At 31.3% G+C, this 20,581-nt stretch overlaps 1 long non-coding RNA gene across 1 annotated transcript; it reads right to left on the bottom strand.

The window, feature by feature from the left end:
* Positions 1-8,676: 8,676 nt before the first annotated feature.
* Positions 8,677-14,457, bottom strand: LOC107932621 (uncharacterized). Its single transcript, XR_001693452.2, has 4 exons — positions 14,055-14,457; positions 11,480-11,541; positions 9,482-9,809; positions 8,677-8,910 (listed from the first exon to the last, which is right to left on the bottom strand). It is a non-coding gene; the product is annotated as an uncharacterized lncRNA (long non-coding RNA).
* Between the last annotated feature and the right edge of the window lie 6,124 nt (positions 14,458-20,581).

The following is a 20,581-nucleotide window of genomic DNA, read 5'->3' as shown; positions in this document are numbered from 1 at the left end:
GATGACATTGGACAGGTGGAGGTGGTGAGCGGCAAATACTAAGGATATGTTTAGTTCATTGTAATGGAATAAGGCTATAATTGAATAGAATTGTAAAGGAATAGAGCTGTAATCAGTAATTCAATTGTTAGCTTAAATGGAACAGAATAGAACTGTAATAGTATTCTTGTATTTAGTTAAATGGGATGACGTTGTAATAGCATAAGGAAAAAAATTAAAATAACCAGAATAACCTTAGCAGAATATTTTTTTAGATAGATGATTATTGTTATTGTTATTAAATTTTAATAAGATTATTATTAAAAATAATTTAATAAAAATAATAAATTTAACCATATTTTAACATAATTATTATTAAATATAATTTAACAAAATAATATATAATTTAATAAAATTCTTAATATAATTGTTATTATATGAATTAAAAAATCATTATATATAATACTATAAAAATAATATATAATCAACTTTATTATTTTAAAACTGCAATACATATTTAATATGCTAAAATATCATTAGTGAAACAAATAATTTAATTATTCTACAATAAAAAACAAAATATTAGAAGTAATAAATAACTTGAGAATTATATTTCACATCCAAACATAATATTCATATATTAACAAACAGTTACATGATTTCATTTGTTTATATATCATAATCCATATGTTATAAAATTTTACAACACCAAAAAATTACAACATTGTAATGACATTCTATCATGTCATTATACCATCCAAATATTACAAACACAAAAGTTAGCAAAATATCATCAACACGACCATGATTTTTAATGGTCAGTAAGAAATCTTTTGACCCATTCCAATCACACAGAAAAATGGTAAACTAAAGAAAGTGAGCATTTGTGTTGGATGATCTAAAATTTTGCTCAATACGCGATAGCGCTCATCCTCAATTAAACCTTCTACTTCACATAATGTTGGATATAATTTTAGAGCACTTTCTTAAATGGTCATTTCTGACTTTTGTTGAATTAGCACTTCGGAGGCAATACTCCTACTAATTTCAACGCCAATGGTTCGTATATTTTCCGCCAATAAAGTGGCAACATCATTAAATGAAAATATGATCACTTGTATCAGAAATTATTTTTTTCTTCTTTGAAAATGTGGAATCACCTTGATTTCTAGTTGGTTGCGATTGTGTAGCTGAAAGATCCATGTCATCTAAAGAAACATCAGCTTTGCATCCATGGAAATCGTTTCTTTCTTTATGAGTATTTGTAGTAGTTACATCTTCAACATCTATTTCTTCAATAATATCAGCGGCTGTTTGAACATCTTTCCTAGTGGCTCGATCTTTTGTGTAGATGGCAGTAAGTTGGTCATAATAAGAGAAACTACGATGTTTGAATTGACCGGCTTCTTTATGACTCTATAAAAATGAGGAATTCATATTAGATAGAAGTTTGGTCAAGACAAGATAATAAAGACTTGAAATAATTCTTACATTTATATATGAGTTCCACACTGCATCTTCAGCAACAACAAGCTGCCTATGCTCATCTCAGCCAAAGTCACTATTGTTTTTTTCCATTGAGCATGTCATAAATGATTGACCATGTAACACCCCTCGCCCGCATCCGAAGCCGGGACGGGGTTCGAGGTGCTACCTGACTTTTACTAACGCTTCTATACTAAACAAGGTCAAGAAATCTCAAACAATTAAAAACTTTTCTATACATCCGGGGTAGTTCGGGACTAAACCGAGAACTTAAGAAAAACTTGGAAAATTCATGCTTTAATCATTATAAACTCATCACGTAATACAATAGCACATACATGCATAATTAAAATGGATTTACAACCCCATAATCAAAATAGGCCAACCATACGGTTAAAGCCATATCACATACCCTAATATTTACACACCTATACATGGCATAGACCCAAAGTACTTGAAATCACTACACCAATAGCGTTAGCTCGACAGTGTGATAATATCTCCGGCAAACTCCAACCCAAGCAAACCTGGAAATCATAGAGAACATGGGAAAGAAGGGGGGTAAGCATTACGCTTAGTAAGTTCTTAAGAAAACAATTAGCAGCTCATTTACATGTTTTATCAATGTTTACAACATATACTCAATTTCATGACAAGCTGTCTTCCTGAGCAACAGTCACTAAATTATTTATAACTGGAGCTACAAAACTCCAAATCAATTTTCGTTAATTTTCCCTGAAAATAGATTCATATATATTATATCCATAAAATTTTCAGAATTTTTGGTTTCTCCAATCAATACCAGATTTTTCTTAAAGTTTCCCCTGTTTCACTGCTTGACTAATCTGACCACTCTTCACTACAAATTAGATTTCTCATTGTACAAAATTCAAAATATGTTCTCGTTGATTTCATTTGAAACTAGACTCATTAAGGAGTCTAAGCATATAAAATTCATCTTATAACCATTCTTTGTACAAATTATAATGATTTTCTAAAAAACAGAACGTGGGACCCCGAAGTCATTTGACTCCATCCCACACCACTTCAAATATCTCATTATTAGCAATTCATATGCTTTCACGGTTTCTTTTATAAGAAACTAGACTCATTAAGATTTAATTAAATAATTTATTTAGCTTCTAACTCAACTCCCACAATTTATGATGATTTTCTAAAGTCACGTTACTGCTGCTGTCCCAAGCAGATTTATTACAAATTTACTCTTTCACTCATTCTGTGCATTCACATTATTTAAACATGTATATCACCAATCAATTTCATCACATATCTATAAATTCAATTAAGCATCATCTCAATACAATACATCATGCTCAATGATTCGCACACAACCATTCAAATTAGCAATTATAAGATGGTTCCGCACATAGCCCACCCTTATCGATAATTTACGATGGTTTTATCCATACTCACATATATGGCATAGGTATTTAAATACTTCAGTGTCAACTTTAATTCAACCGAATTCAACCATTGTACCATTTCATAACCACAATTACTTTTGTCATTCATATCTAAATGGTATTTCACATAATTCACATAACCTTTCACCATGACCGAATATATCATGGTCATAGATATAGTTATAACATTTATTCACATATGTATCACATCACACTTATGATTTAATTCAAATCAAGCTCACATATGAGTACATAATGCGTACCTGGCCCTCTTAACGTATTGAATGTATTCATTCGTCAATCTAACACGAGGTACCTTAGTCTTAGACTTTCATCAAATCACCGGCAATTAGCCTGCTACGTTTTAAAAACCCGAATTCATTCACTGGCATTTCGCCTGCTAGGCTCGAGGCCCGATATCTTTTCACCGGCATTATAGCCTACTAGGCTCGAAATCCCGAATAGTATCTCACCGGCATTATAGCCTGCTAGGCTCGAAAGCCCAAATAGTATCTCACCGGCATTGTAGCCTGCTAGGCTCTAAGGCCCAAATAGTATCTCACCGGCATTATTGCCTGCTAGGCTCGAAGGCCCGAATAATATCTCACCGGCATTATAGCCTGCTAGGCTCAAAGGCCCGAATAATCAAATCAACAAGTTCCATATAACATATTCATATCAATTAAGTACTAACATCATTCGAACATATATAATTATACATCTTAAACACTTTTCTTTCATCTCATTTTCACACTTAGCATTTGATAGCTTATGCATAACATTTCACTCACATTCATTTCAAACTTATCATTCGATTATAAAAGCACATTGTATATTTACCAACATGTTATACTTGCCATTAGGCCATATAAGCATGATACAATACACTATCATTTCATCTTTAACATTTGGCTAAATCCCTATCTTACAAGGAACACCGAATTCACATAATATATCATTTCACCGGCATTATAGCCTGCTAGGCCTGAAGCCCGAATATCACATTTCGATAAACAATTTGCCTGTTCTTTCCCACTTTCATAACTTATACTTCAATTACGTATAACTGAAACACATATCTTAGTACATCATTTAATAGTATCAAAGTCGACTAGATATGCTAGTCACATACGGCTCATAACTTTAATTTAATATTCATTCAACACAAAGAACATATGTATATATATATACAATCAAACATCTTCTTAATTATGATTATTCAACTCTTAAGCATATAACATGATCAAACACAAACACTTAAGAACTTACCTTGGATTTTATCGGATAACTACGGATTGACTAATTGACTAGTTTCGCTTTCCCTTTATCCAAAATTGGCTCCTTATGGTCTTGAGCTTGAATTACACAAATTTAACTTATTGTTAATCAACTAATCAAGCATTGCATCATGAGCATATTCGGCTTTCACACATTTTAAACATAGTAATAATCATGCACATTAAAATCAAAGTGCAATTAATCCCATACACAAAAATATACGACACTTCACTTCCATCTACTTATATACACGTATCACATAAGACCATTTCATACTTTCTATCACCTAAACAAACAACAAATTTTCCAATTAATTTCTTGAGTCCACATTCGGCATCTATTTCTACAAAAACACATTAGCCGATTACCATAAATCATCTAAACATTTTTCACTTAAATCACACATACATATCATGCTAGCACATAACACCATGATTTTGTCCTAATTTGGACAGCCAATAATTTAAGTATTACAGTAGCATATTAATTAGCTAAGCACCATAAATTTGTCCTAATTTGGACAGCCAATAATTTACAGCATTACAGCAGCAAATTAATTAGTAATAAACTATCTTAAGTTCAATTTTAACTCCCTCATGTAGTAATCGAACAGCATGCAAGTTAACTTCCAACATTCGGTCAAAGCATTTAAATAAAAGAATATGCATGCTAAATTTCCAGCATTTGGACAACATTTCAACTTGGAAATTTTCCAGCCTTTCACCTTCAATATTTCGAATATTCACAAGCAAAAATAAGAGTACAACTAATCAATTAAAATTTTTGAACATAATTCAAGGTATATGTTCAACTAAACATTCATGTTAACTCATAATCAATAAGGTATTAAGTAGAAAATAAAAACATTATTATCATGCATGCTATCTACATACAACAACCATTCAACTTCCATCTATTATCAACCCTCAATACACAAAACATCAAAAACAACATCAAAGAAATATAAACATCCATGACCGAATGTCATCTTCATCAATTTACAAAAAATTTTCCATGAGCTGACTTCTATACTTGATGACCGCTCCAAATATACAAGGATTTTCAATGAAAGAGCATTAAACATACCTTAATCTATACATTCACCATAGCCGAATGCCTTAGCTTCATTTCATTTTTCTTTTCTTTATGGTTTTCGGCAAAAAATGCAAGAAAGGATAGGTGTAACTTTGTTCTTATCACCATTTTCTATTATAAAAATTCATATTTTATCCATTTAATTCTTTAATATAAAAGACATGAAATGGCCATCACCCACCAACTATTAAAATGCTAAAATAAAAGGCATATTATCTATCACCCATCATCTTGGCCGGCCAATATATTAAAAGTGGTCCATTTGACATGCAAGTCCCCCATGTCAATAATTCATGCATTAATTGGCCACTTTAAAATTCACCTATCACATTTTCAAGTCTTATCACATGAGTCCTTTCTTATAAATTAACACCTAATTGATAAAAATCAAGGCATGAAATATTCACACATACAAATTCCACATACAATAAGCACAGAATATAACATCTAATTATTTTTGTGACTCGATTTTGTGGTCCCAAAATCACTTTCCGACTAGGGTCAAATTAGGGCTGTCACAGACCAATCCCTTTTCAATGTCCTAATCCTTGATTCAAGATTAGGTTTAGCCTTCAACATGGCATTGGGTAAAACTTTTTCTAACATTTTTTCCAACTCATTTAAATAACTGGCTTTGAATCTCGTATCATCATTAAAGGTTCCAACATTGTGCAAGTCAACCATACAGGGAACCAACGTAACATCTTTTTTAGAAACACATTTCCTTTTGGTTCCTCGAGAATTTTGGAAAGAAACACTTGATTGTGAAAAACCTGACATAACTATCTTAAGAAAAAAAATTAAAATTAAGTTCAATATTATGAATCAAAAAGTCAACATTTTATAAAATTATAACACATGATTAATCAAAAGAAAATAAATTACAATTCAACAAGTCTAGTACAATACAAAAAACAATTCAAACACCACCAAAGTTTCATAAACTAGATAAATGAAATAACATAAACAAATTAACGTTTACTACTTTTCCCCTAAACCTAAGCCATTCATCGAACATTTGGTTGGCTAGTTCCATCCTCCAAGTAGCCCATGTATCTGATGGATGAATATTTACGATATTCAGTTCATCGTCATCTATCACATTACTAGGTAATCCTTCTCCCAACTCTGCTTCAATAGAATCAAGACTCATATAGGTTTCAATAAAATTATGGAGCAAACAACATGCAATAATGATTCTATTGTACACCATCACAGGATAGAATGATGGACTCCTAAGTATTCTTCATCTAAGTTTTAATAACCCAAAGCATCTTTCAATAACATTACATGCTAAAGCATGTTTCATATTGAAAAATTCTTCCAGAGTACTTAACTGGTAATAGAGGTGTGCATGGGCCGGGCTACTTGGCCCGACCTGAAGGACTGCTCAAAAAATGGGAGGGTTCGGGTAAAAATATAGGCCCGAAATATGGGTTTGGGCAAAAAAGAGGCTCGTTTAAAAAATGGGCCGGGCCTCAGGTAAAACTTTTTTGTCCCGGGCTTGGCCCGACCCGAATTATATACTAAATATATATATATATATTTTATTTTTAATCATATTTACATTTTATTTTCAATTTTAATATAACAACTTTTTTTTATATTTTTCAATTTGTGTATTGTTTTAAGAATTGTTTTAGTCTCATTTTTTATTTATATCTTGTTTTAATATTTGTTTTTATGTTTTTTAATGTATTTATTATATTTTAAAATTTTTTATTTAATGAAATAAGTTAAAAAAATTTAATATGGGTTGGGTCGGGCCGGGCTCAGGCTTAACAATTTTATTTCGGGTCGGGCTTGGACAAATTTTTAGGCCCATATATCGGGCCCTGCCGGGCTGGGCCTGGGCCTAAAAAATGGGCCTAAAATTTTGTCTGTGCTCGGCCTGAACCCGGTCCGGCCAGGCCCATGCACACCTCTAGCTGGTAACCCTGATGCCACTCATTCAAATGATACTTTGTCCTTTAAGAGGTGAAAGAAATCCTCCCTCACAATTTGTGTATCCAGCATCAACTGGATAATAACAACCTATAAAAAAAAAACTATTTGTCATGGTTAATTTCCTAAATAAGTATCATCTTAAAGATTAATTCAAAGTCCTCTAATTTTGTATTTTACTATGAGGAACTTTTAGTCCATGTCTCCTACTAATGGCATCTCGAAGAACCAGTCCATCAGCAACAGAACCTTCCCAACCAAGAAGAACATAAACAAAATGCATATCAGGTGTACAAACACCTAACATATTAGTTGCTATGTCCCCTTTTCACGTTCGATATATAGGCTTATCAACTATTGGAACCTTAATCTTGATGTGGGTTCCATCTAAAACACCTAAGCAATTCTACATCACATGTATAAAACCTCAAGTTAGAATACTATATTTAAATCTAATTCAACTAAATTATGTACGAGCTATATATAGAACTCACTCCAATACCTTGAACCATTTCCACCTTGGGTTTGTAGAATTAGTTGTAATTGGCTCTGCCTTTTTAAATAAAACATCTTGTAAGTGTATGAAAACATTTAAAACATTATGAAATGATCTGCTAACGATTTTCCCAACCCTATAAAGTGATGCTTGATAACTCGATTTTTAAGGTGATGAGAAATGATATGTAAAAACATTGCCACTTGCTCATCAACAAGCATGTTCCTTGACGACTCCAATCCCCTTAAAGTTTGTAACATCTCACATAGTTTAAAAAATGTATTTTTTTTCATCCTAGCTTGTTCAATACAGGTTTCGTCACTAGCATATACAAGTCTTTTCACATAATCTCGTTTTGCATAAAAATCTAAAATATAAGATCTAATCATTGGTTTATAAGTATGTAGGCTATGGATGGTACCCAATGTAACTAACAACCAACTTACAACTGTACATATTTGCAACCATATTGTCAATGCAAGACCAATTCTTTTACGCCTCACACTTTGTACTATTAAAGGCAGATGGGCCATTACTGCAAGATATTAAAGTGTTACATATCTTCAAATCATAGTAAAAGGGGTCACATTTAATACATCCACATCCAAATAACATAGTTTCCAGTTCTACAGAAATATACATATATTATATGAAAATTTTAAAATATTAGATCCTTAATTTACCTTTTAAAATGTTTGTATTTATCCTTACATTATAATTAATAAATGTTTTATTTGAATTAATAATTGTGATGTAACACCCCAAACCCAGCTTAGACGTTATGGTCGAATCTGGCAATGTCACATGGAATGGGGTTTGAAATCGAAGTTATCAAGTTAAAACCGTCTCCGTTTAATATCTTCCATTTATCTCTCATAAATTTCAAAACCATTTCCTCGTTAATTTAATTCAATTAAAACCATATTTTGTAGCGAAAGCTTTTAAAACCGTGATATTTAAAGGAATTCGTTCCCGTTTAGGAAAATGTCATTTTGAATTAAACCGAGCTTTTGTTGAGTTTGCAGTTTAAAAATCCATGAACAGTGAAAATCCAAATTAAAAGCCACAGTCCAAAAGTCCAATTTATATAAAAAATAACCTAGAAAATAAATAGGAAATAAATATCATAACTGAAATTAAAATAGTTCAATAACCATGTGGTCACCGTCGAGTCCTCCGCCGCACCGATCCTTCTAAGTCTGGGGGTTACTTGGACAGATAAAACAAAAAGGAGTGAGCTTACATAAACTCAGTGTGTAATCCCCACAAAAGGCATGCATACAATCAAACACAACAAACAGTCAAATGCAGGCTGCCTAAGCCCATTTCAGTTTCAGTAGCAGTCCGGGCCTTAGCCCTTTTTAGTTTTAGTATCAGATATGCATTAGGGCCTAAGCCCATCACAGTAACAATATCAGATATACATTAATCAGTAAACAGAATCCTACCCAACCAGTCTCTACACACCATCTCCGTCTATCCCTACACTCCATGTGATGTTTAAAACACCCGCTCATCTTTACACTCAAGGTAGTATCGAATGGGGCACATAATCAATAAATTACAGCTGAGCTGCCAGATAATAGACTTAAGAGCATTTCAGTACACTTCCTCCAAATATCAACATCCCAACCCAATGCAATGCAACATACAGTATATGACATACTAATACATGAATATCAGTTATATATATAGTTCAGTATTCATTCATATAATCATCATGCTCAATACATACATCATACATATGGTTCACGCATTTAAAGGTCTAAGTAGTACTTACCGACTCTACAGTAGGTTCACAGTTGACTTGGGTGACCCGTGCAACCTTAGAACACATTTCAATTAAATGGGCTCACACGCCTAAATTAGTCTAACCCGTGTGTCGCACACAGCCTACCTGGCCATCACACGGCCGTGTCTTGCGTGTACGGCCTGGCCTCGTTGACCACACCCCGTGTTATGGCACACGGCTTACCACATGGGCAACCACACGCCAGTGTGGCGTCGACAGTGGGGTTTTCGGCTTTCGTTGAAACCCTATTTTTTACGTTTTCGGGTACACACCTGGTATCGATACGATGTGAAACCACTCCCAAGCCTTCTAGAACCTATTAACCAGATTAACCAACATTGATTTAGCAATTAAATCCCGAATTTATCAAACCTAAATCGAGCCAAACACACTCATTTACTGCAATCACACCCGTTTAATCATACAAAGCAAATCGTTGAAGTGAAACTACTGTTAACTACTGTCCCCTACATAACCAATTACAGAACTTCAATCTCCAGAAATAAAAAACTAAACGAACACAATGATCCCACTTACCAGAATAGTGCGAAAGACCAAAATAACGAGACGAAAGGACTACGATACGAAAGATTGAAACCGATGGAGGAAAAGGAAGAAAAGAAAACACAGGGAGAGGAAGATGAAACGTCAGATTTTTTTTTCCAAAAAGAGGGAGAGTCGAAATTTTGGGGGAAAAAAACAAAAAGAAGATCCCTAAAAACTCTCACACTAACCCATTACTCAGAGTTCAAGTTCTAACAAAACTCTCACCGTTAGCCGAGCAAAAATAATCTCCCACGCTTGCGCAATGATTCAAACTCTAAACCTCCAACACACCAATACATCTTAACCACTAGACTAGCAAACCCATTCTAATATGATTTTACAAATAATTCAATATAAGCCCACTGAACAAGATAAAGGCTTAAGTCAAAAAAATACCAAAATTTGCCAATTGCAAGGCTTGAACTTAAAACCTCCCTCACACACTCTCAAAACACTTAACCACTAAAACAGATACAAATTTATGTCACATTTTAACAGGAAAAAAGTAAGAATTTTGAGGCGTTACATGTGAATAGAAAAATATATATTATTTTGTTTGAATAGTTAAAATTAGTAAAAGGAAAAATAATAATATGAATTTAATAATTTTTATGAGAAAAGAAAATAAGGTCTTAATTTCTTTTATTTTGTATTAACTCAATTCGATTATAGGTATAGAGTGTGTTAAATATCTTAAAAATTATGTATTTTAAAATATTTGATTATTATTTTTATTTAAATAAAATCTAAAACTCCATATACATTACATTCTTATCATAACATGAATTGTTTGTAGCATTTTACTTTTTATTTTATTTTTTTGTTTTGTTTGTTGAGATAATTTTTATAATTGAATAAAAGAAGTTCAACTCTTCTATTAAAAATAATGAGTTCACATGCAGTTTTGGTATTATTAATTTTAAAATTTTAGTCTAAAAATATACTAAATTAAATACACTAAATTAACAATTGTAGATAAAGGTTTTTTTTGAAATAAAATATGTTTGTAGTGTTAATTATAATCTTTAATCAAACAATATAAGTAATATAAAACATTGTTTAAAGACCAAAATTAAATATAACATAAATTAAAGATATCGAAAATAAAAATAGTTTAAAAAATATTAAAAGATTAAAATAGTTTTAAATAAAACATATCGAAAATAAAAACATATTAAAAATTAAATATAACCAAAATGTTCTTGTTTAAAGTAAAAAGCTCAAATCCGAATTGTAAATGTAGTTTAACATGTATAGATTGTCTTTCCCGTATTACTAGAAAAGAGTAATGGTATATTCATTCCAATGGAGATATTTGTTGTTGTTGACTCTTGGCATTTGACAGCCTACGAAAACCTCCTTTTCCATTAACAAATTTCATCTTTCCAAAGTTGAACACATAACCAACTTACAACAAAGACATTGGGAGGGTATTGTTACCTTAGCACGTCCTTGAGTGATATTTTTCTCCTACTTGTTGCTACCTTCAATCACTCCTTTAGCTAAAACACACAAACCATTCCATTATTTCAAGAGGATACACATATAACACATAATGGTTCCAACTAAAAAATCAAAATAAAAATAAACTTAACAAAAAACCAAAGGAAAATGAATGAAAAACATGAAACCAATAAAACTAAAAATAACACATAATTTTACATAAGGTTGAACAATTAAAGCATACTCATCTAGTATATGACTAAACTAAAATAACTCAAGCAAGTAGTGCAAACATGCAACACCGATAAAACATGGAAAAAAAACAATTTAGAGAATGGTTTAAGGTATATCATACTAGAAATGCAAGTTTCGTAAGATTACACGGTAAAAAAATGAACAACAATAGTATTTAAAAATTTGGCACCAATATGCTAAAATTTCCTTTAATTCTGTATCAACTTTAATCGATTCATTTTTTTGAAAATAATGTCAAATTTACACTATACTCTATTGAGCTAAAAAAACACATTGTTATAAATCTCAATTATTTAATTAAAAATAAAATAATTTCTCCTACAAATATAGACTTACTTCTATTCTAAGCTGTTACCATGTTCTTTATCATTTGATGCGGTTATAAAAATTTGAAAGAGCCAATGAGAAAATCAATAATATGTAAAAATAATATTAGAAGTATAGTTCATAATAGAAATTTGATCGATGCATTATCAAATTTGTAAAAAAACGTATACTGTATCCATATCAAAACACTCAAATTGACATCATTTGGTTATAATCTGTTGTCTAATTTCTGATTTTCACTAAATTATGTATTTGGACTTTTTATGACCATAAATTCATTTTACCAAGAAAAAAGAATAAGCAAATAACCCTAAACTTCATCAATTAATTAATTATCAGCTTTTAACTGGTAAACAAGTCCCACCTTTAATTGGTAGCATAAAGCATATATTTGTTTATGCATATCTTATAATTGGTTTGTTTAAATAGAAGGTACAATAGTTTAAAGATTTTTATAAGTACATTAGCTAAAATGAATCTAGATTTCGATTTTTCATATTTTTCTACATGTTAATGAGAAAAAGGCTTGCATAGATGACTAGACTAGAATGAGAAACACAATGTTACAAGTTCTATCAAGCAGAAAAAATAGTCCTAATTAGCAACAGAAAACCAAAAATTCAGTCACAGTAGCAGCAATTAAATCTAAATACTAATACATTTTAAACCTTCATGATGCACTAAGGGAATGATAGCTAGGCTTATTGATGTGTGGTGCTAAAATAAACCCACCTGTATGTTAAAGTACATGCCACGTGATAATTTATTGCCTCTAGATGTGTGGGGGGACTATGAGTAGTGATGAGAGAACAAATACCATATCAATTAAAAGTGGGTTATCACAAGACTTTAAATAAAGGGGCCTTTCCACCTATACCAAACGGTTTTAGGATGGGAACCTCATAATAATTTTTGACAATTGCTCCGTATGGGCTTTTTATAGTGCAAGTCATTGCATAACCTCAGAATAAATCAAGTAAACTCATTGAAACAATGCCATAAAAGCAACTCGAGTTATTAGTAGCTACAAATACTGGATTTGCAATCAGTCATTGAGTAGTTGAGGCTCGGCATGTAAACCTTTCCTTAATAATTCACATTTTTCTATTCAAATCCATGTCCATATCTTTTATTACAAAAAAAAAAATCAAGCCATGTCAAATCCTTGACCAAAATTTACTTTGCTCATGTCCTCTTCATATAGATAAAGTAGCCACCCTCAAAGAACCTTTGACTCAAATTATGCATGTCTCAACAGTCCAAACTATTTTGTAGTTTCCAGCCAAAACATAGAATTGAATCTTGAAAGAAAATAAACTTGAAATTCATATGAGTAAAATGAAGCTACTTATTGAGGAAATGAGCCATCATAAATCAGTGTGAGAACTAGAATTTTGAACTTCAATAACATTAAGCAAAACATATTAGAAAACTACTTCCAGTCAAACCATTTCTACTATAAAAGGGTTTTTTCAGGGATCAACCAGATAACTTATTCCAAGAAAATCTATAAACACAAATGAAAGCAGTTGCATAATTCACAGAGGCTCAGAATGATCATAGCCCCAAAAATACATTATGCCCCAAAAATACATTATAGTGCTACTGATCAGAATTCAATTCACATGCTCTCACTGAAGACTCAAACGACAAGCATACCAACAGTAAAAAGTAAAGTTGAATAAAACCAATTCAGGAACTCATTAAGATGTACAGAATGAGATACGGAATAAAATGAGAAAAAATTCAAAAAAATTATGGGTTTTGGTAAATATTTAATATTCCAGTTAGTACTGCAAGCAAGAAGACAAAAAATAAAAAAAATCACTATCAAAATTCAAGAATCACTATCAAAACACCATGAAAGGGACATTAAAGTTCAGTAATATAAAACCAGTATCAATCTTCAAAACTGAAAAGAAATCTATTATTTCTACTAATTTAGCAAAAAAAATTAGAAAAAAGGAAATCAAAATGGGAGAAGAGTTACCTGAGGGAGGATTGCTCATATCGAACCACCATCCAATTGTTTCTCTTCTCAAGTTTCCACCTCAATCGAAAGCAAGAGAAGGCCTTGTTGAAGGTTAGAGTTAGAAAAACGATTCTTAGATTAAAAGCCTTGTTAGGGTTTGTGAAAGGGAGATAGGGTTGGTGAGATAAAAACATGAAAAAGAGGGAGATAATGTTGGGAGGAAATAGGAAGAAGAATGAAAAAAGAGGAAAATGCTTCAAATGTGAGAAAGAAATGAAGGATAAAGTTGAAAGTTTAACCTAATTTTTCATCCACCCATTCGCTGAATCATTATTCCGTGGGGAGACCACCGAATTGTAAACGGCACTTTTGCCTTGAATAATCCCATATGGAATAGGGCTGTAATAGCTCAGCCAACCAAACAATGGCTTAGTGATGGGCCCACTGAATTCAACTATAATGTATTAGTATTACAGTCAACCAAACATCCTCTTAAGGCTACGAATTTTTGTTTTGGAATTGATTTGGGAATTGAAATTTGGGAATAAGGGGGAAGGGACAGGAGATAGAGTGTACACCTAAAAATTAAAAATAATTAATATATAAATTTGGGTCGGGTGATCGCCTATAAATTTGGAAGTATTCTAAAGATCGTACCTAATGGAGGATGGAATAAATAATGAAAACACGCAATAACAAGTCTAAGTAGTACTAATTATTTCCTATATTACGATGAACCATAAAATAGTTTAAGGGAGTAAAAATAAATAAATAAGTAACAAAAAGAAATAAATAAAGAAAACTAAACAAACGAAATAAATCAATAAACCAATTAGGAAGATTAACTCGCTTCAGAGTTTGCAATCAACTTCGGATTAGGGTTTTAGGGTGGATTAGCTATCAATTAACCAATTATTACCTCCTAGAATCTAATTAACTAATCGATTAGTTGATACTCTCTTATCTCTCGACCTCACTTTTTCAACTAGAATAAATTACGATTTACTCAGTTCGACTTATCTCCCGACCTCGTATTGCCTATGATAACTTCCTAAGGTTGTCAACCCAAGTGGTTTAAGCACATGTAATTCTTATAAACTAATCCTTTTCAAGAAACCCTAAATCCTCCGTTAACCACATCCTCATCCACCTGTTAATTTCCCTTCAGGGATTTAACTACTCATGTTATTCATAATCTCTCTCTTAATTGAATAAATCATGTGAAGAATACGATCAATTCAAAAAAGGATATTTGAATAATTGTGGATGTAATATCAAATGACGAACAGAGTAGTAAATCTCTTGATTGGAATAAAGAAATAAATCGATGCAAGAACAAGTAAGTTGAAATACTTTGATAATATAAATAAACTCTTGAACCAAAACTGATTTCAAGAGGAAAATAAGAAAGTTATAAAAATCTGAAAAGAAAACAATCTAAATCTACTCCTAAACTACTAGGGTTTTTGAAAGTGTCTAGGATGACTTGGTTACATCGAACCCCTAATATCTCATTTACAGAGGTGTTGGTAGCCCAAATTAGGTCTTAGCACGTACTAGGTCTTCGTATAGGTTTGATTACGCGGACGAAAATAACCTTTATAAACTTCGGCAGCACATCGATGTGTCACACCACACTAGAAATCTACCTTGTGTTGTTTGTTTTGTGATTTGACGTCCCAGGAAGCTTATGCATCACTCGACCCTTGTTTCCACATTAATTGGACCTTTATATCTTCATCCTACACACTCAATTAAACATATTAGCACAACCTAAGGCCCGTGTTAATCTATTAGGTCACAACACCTATAAAAATGTGTTAAAAATATTTATTTTTATTAGCTTCTAATCTTAAGGCCTAAGTATTGAAAACATAATACAAAATACTAAATTACTTAGAAAACAAACTCCTTAAGCTTGGAATTGACCCGAATTAACTACTACATTTGATAGCAGGTCAAATACCCCCACACTTAAGTCTTTACTTGTTCTCAAGCAAACTACCCAAAAACAAAATAAAAATCGAAAACAAACTAAAACTGAAAATAGTAAATAAACATGAAAAAAATAATATGTACTTGAGCTAGCTTGGATATATAGGATTGGATTGGGGCACCGACACTTTGAAGATTTGTCTAAAAATATAACTCTAGCTAGAAATTTAAACAATTCAAAGTTATTTATACTTAAACAGATTAGTTCAATAAATTGCAAAGTAAAGAAGTCAAAGAAAGTTAAATATAGATTTCCATCAAAATGTATATGCAAATATAATACTTATTTTTGTAGAGTATAGTAAGTATGGATATATTCTTTTTCTACTAAGTTTATTTTTTCCATTCTTTAAACTCTAATGCAGTAATATTTTCCCGGTAACCCCTATGATTTAATTTTTTTTATTTGTGCCAATACGATCAATATTTTTCTTGGGCACTTTTTATAAGGGTTATACTAGTCATATTGCACTATTTCAATAACCATGGATTTTATCGAGTATTTTCTTTCTAATTTGAACATGTAACGACCCGATAGTCACAGGTAATGGGAAAGTGTATATTCGGGTCTCCGTTTTAGTAAAATAGACTAGTAAATATTTATTAAAAATATTTACGAAGTCAACTGAGTAGTTAATTGGGTTCTGGTTAGGTGAATTAGCTTGAATTAAGGGTAATTAGATATAAGGACTAAATTGCATAATGGGTGAAAGTTTAATTATTGATTAAAGAAAAAGTAAAGTGACTAAATAAGCAATTAAGCCTTATGTAATAATTCATACTTAATATTTAAGTATATAATAATATATTATAATATAATATATTATTATAATAAATAAAAGAATAAGCAAATAAATAAAAGAAATGAAATAGAAAAATGAATAAAAACAGAGAAATAAAACGAAAGAAAAAGAAAGAAGGAAAAAGGAGAAAAATTAGGGTTTTCAAGGGTTAAAAGCTTAATTGGTAAGTTAATTTAGTCCCTTTTCTTGTCATTTTTATATTTTTAGAATCCTAGAATTAAATATTACCCAATCTATGTCAAAATTTTAGAAATTATTGAGTTTTTAGATGTTGTCTATGTTGAATAATTAGAGTATTAGGGACTAAATTGATAGTTTTTTTAGCTAGAAATGAAAAAAGATTGAATTGTAGAATAAATTATAAGTTTTGAGCATTAGGGACTAAATTGTAAAAATTTCAAAATTTATGGATTTAAGTGAAATTAGAGAGTTAAAACTAGTTTAAAGTGTGAATTGAATGAAAATATAGAATTAATTATGAAGAAATAAAGTTAGTCTTGGTATAGGGACTAAATTAGAATTTAGGCAAATGTTGAATAAAAATTGAATTGTGTTATATTGATGAATTTTAATTGTTTAATTTCCGTAGCTAACGTTGTGCCTGAAAATTCGGCTAAGAAAGGAAAAGATAAAGTTGACGAGGAGTAGCTCGGAAGTTCTGGTTTGTATTTCTATAATCCGAATTTAATTATTAATTGTTGTATTTTGATTTAAATGTTTATGGTAAGTAATTAAAGTTAGTGTTAGCATCTTGATATTGAATTGAATTTGTATGTATATGTGATTAATGTGGAAATTGAATATTGGATATTTGATGCACTTAGAAAATGAATTGAAACTCTATTAACTGTATCAGGCTGAGTCGGATATAGATGGCATGCCATAGGATTGGAAGAGTTCAGCGATTCTTTGACCTCGAGTCGATGAGCATTAGGTGTCAATCTATTACTTCGGATTAATTCGATGAGGCATTGGTTTCAATTTACTTCGGTTTAGTCGATGAGACACTGGGTGTCAACTTATTACTTCGAATTATCCGATGAGGTACTAGGTACCAAACTGATGTGTTTTGTTTAGATCCGTGTATTCGTCAGAGTCTGAGTTGTGTTAATAGGGGTAACTAAATGAAATGATACTATGATTGGTATTGAAAGCATTGAATGCAAAATGGAATGAGAAATATGACTGGTGAAAATTTATTGGAGATAACAAGTGATGAGTAATGACTAAGTTATGAATGATTTGTTATAAAATGATTAATTGAATGGCTATTATTATTGAATGATTAAACGTGCATGTTATATTAATTTTATTTTTAAATATTCGAATTATAGAAATACCACTGAGTTTATATTCAGCGTACAGTTTGTTTTCCGTGCGCAGGTTATGTGACAGCCCTAATTTGACCCTAGTCGGAATGTGGTTTCGGGACCACAAAACCGAGTCAAAAATTTATTTAAAATTTATTTGCATAACTTCTATGTGTGATAGTGCATGTGTGAAAAATTTGATGTTTTAATTGAGTCTTATGAATGGGAATTTTACTTGAAAGGACTTAGTTGAGAAACCTTGAAAATGGGATAGGCAAATGTGTAGTAGCCAAACATTTTATGTTTTAGTATTATGGGGGACTTGCATGTCAAATAGACCAATTTTGAATGTAAATGGCCGGCCAACATGCATGTAATCATGGGTTCTATTGTTTTTATTTTAATTGGTGGGAATTATATATATAATTAATATAGAAATAAGCATTTTATTATAAAATGATTTTTATATTGTGAAATAATGAATTTATAATAGTAAATGGTGATAAAAACAAAGCTACATGATCCTTTCTTTCATTTTGCCGAAACCATAAAGAAAAGAAAAGAAAAAGGGAGCTAAGACATTCGGCTGGAGAATGTATAGATTAAGCTCAAGAGCATAGAGGGACAAATTCGGATAAGGGAAAAGAGAAAGTAATCGAATAGCCGTTGTAATCGTTCGGCAACATTCGAGGTAAGTTCTTAAGTGTTTAAGCTTGATTCCTTTTTATATGCCTAAGAGTTAAATTAATATGGCAAAGAGAATGTAAATTTTATTTAGTTAATGTGCCGAATATGTAATGATTTAAGGCTATAACCCGATTATGGCTATTATGCTTAAGTTGAATTGGATTTGGAAATTTGATGCACTAAATGAGTGTTACAATGAGTAAACTATGCCGTATATGTGTTGGTAGAGATATCACGATTTGTGATTATTAAATATCTAAAGGAAACCATGATGTGTATAAAATTATTATTATTAGTCCTTTGTGGTATACAAATATGGCTTGGCACTAAAGTGATTAAATGTGAACTTCGATGAGGTAAACTATTAAAAGTGTGGTGCTTTAAGACTATGGGCTAATACGATATGTGGATTCGTTCCGTAAAGTAAATTATTTAGGTATGAATAACCTAATTAAGTATATGTGAATTAAATGAATTTGATGATTGATGTGAATCGAACATATAAGAAATGGTTTCATGTTTATGTTCAACTATGAGACCTTGTGTTAAATCGACAATCAATTTCGTTCAATACATTAAGTTGGTCAGGTATGCGATATGTACTTATGCATGTTAAATCGATTGGAATTGAATCATGAATGTGAATTGAGAAGCATAGGTAAAAATGCCTATGTCATATATGTGAGTAAGGGTAAAACCATCGTAAATTATCGATAAGGATGGGCTATGTGCGGAACCAACTTATAATTGCTAATTTGAAAGGTTGTGTATGAATCGGTGAGCAATATGTATATATTAGGTGAATTGTGACCTTTTGGTTCTACTTGAATGGTCGAATGGTCACTATGGGTTAAGTTTGAATGGTGAAATGGATATGTGATATTTATGTATGACTTTTGAACGAAATGTAAATGATGGTGTTCATATGGAGCTTATATCCGAATGTAGCAAATGACTACTAATGTGATATGTTGAATGAGATGTATTAATATATGATTAAATATGCATGATATTGATGTGTATCCGAGCTTAAAGACCCGCAAGCTATATGCTGGAATTATATCCGGGTTAAATCCCGCAGGCTTCGTGCTGGTAATATATCCGAGTTAAATCCTGCAGGCCTAGTGCTGGTATTATATCTGAGTTTAAAGTCCTGTAGGCTTCGTGCTGGTGTTATGTTTGGGTTTTATACCTCGCAGGCCAAGTGTTAGTGAATTTGATAAAGTATATGACTACGAGATCCTATGCTAAGATGATAAATTGAACTCATATTACACATTAAGTGATTCAGGTATGTGATATATGTATTATATGTGAGATTGTTCTGACGGGAATTAAGAATGTATAATGAGAAGCATATGAAAAGATGTTGTAAATTCATATGTATATTTGTATATGTGTGCATTCAGTTATTATGCAAAGTTACAAGATAGTTTTCGATATGCTATTTATCTATGAATGTTGAAAGTAAGTGTAGATAAGAAATGATACACTAGTGAAATTTGAAAGAATTAAAGTTAATCCGGAAGCTTGTAAATACTATGTTTATATGAGTTTGAGAATAAACGGAGTAAAATGATATGTGTTTGTGCATAATCAGCCAAATAGTATTGTACTCAGAAAGTGTTATGTGCTTTCGAACATTTGGTTTGTTTTTAAGTTCAACTGTTTAAATTGCTTAAGACTTACTAAGCTTATGAAAGCTTACTTTGAATTTTATGTTTCTCTGTTTATTTTTGTAGATCGTTGA

The sequence above is a fragment of the Gossypium hirsutum genome, chromosome A12, assembly GCF_007990345.1.
Source record: "Gossypium hirsutum isolate 1008001.06 chromosome A12, Gossypium_hirsutum_v2.1, whole genome shotgun sequence".
Classification (NCBI taxonomy): domain Eukaryota; kingdom Viridiplantae; phylum Streptophyta; class Magnoliopsida; order Malvales; family Malvaceae; genus Gossypium; species Gossypium hirsutum.
Note: the sequence above shows the minus strand (reverse complement) of the source record. Positions and strands in the feature narration are given on the sequence as shown.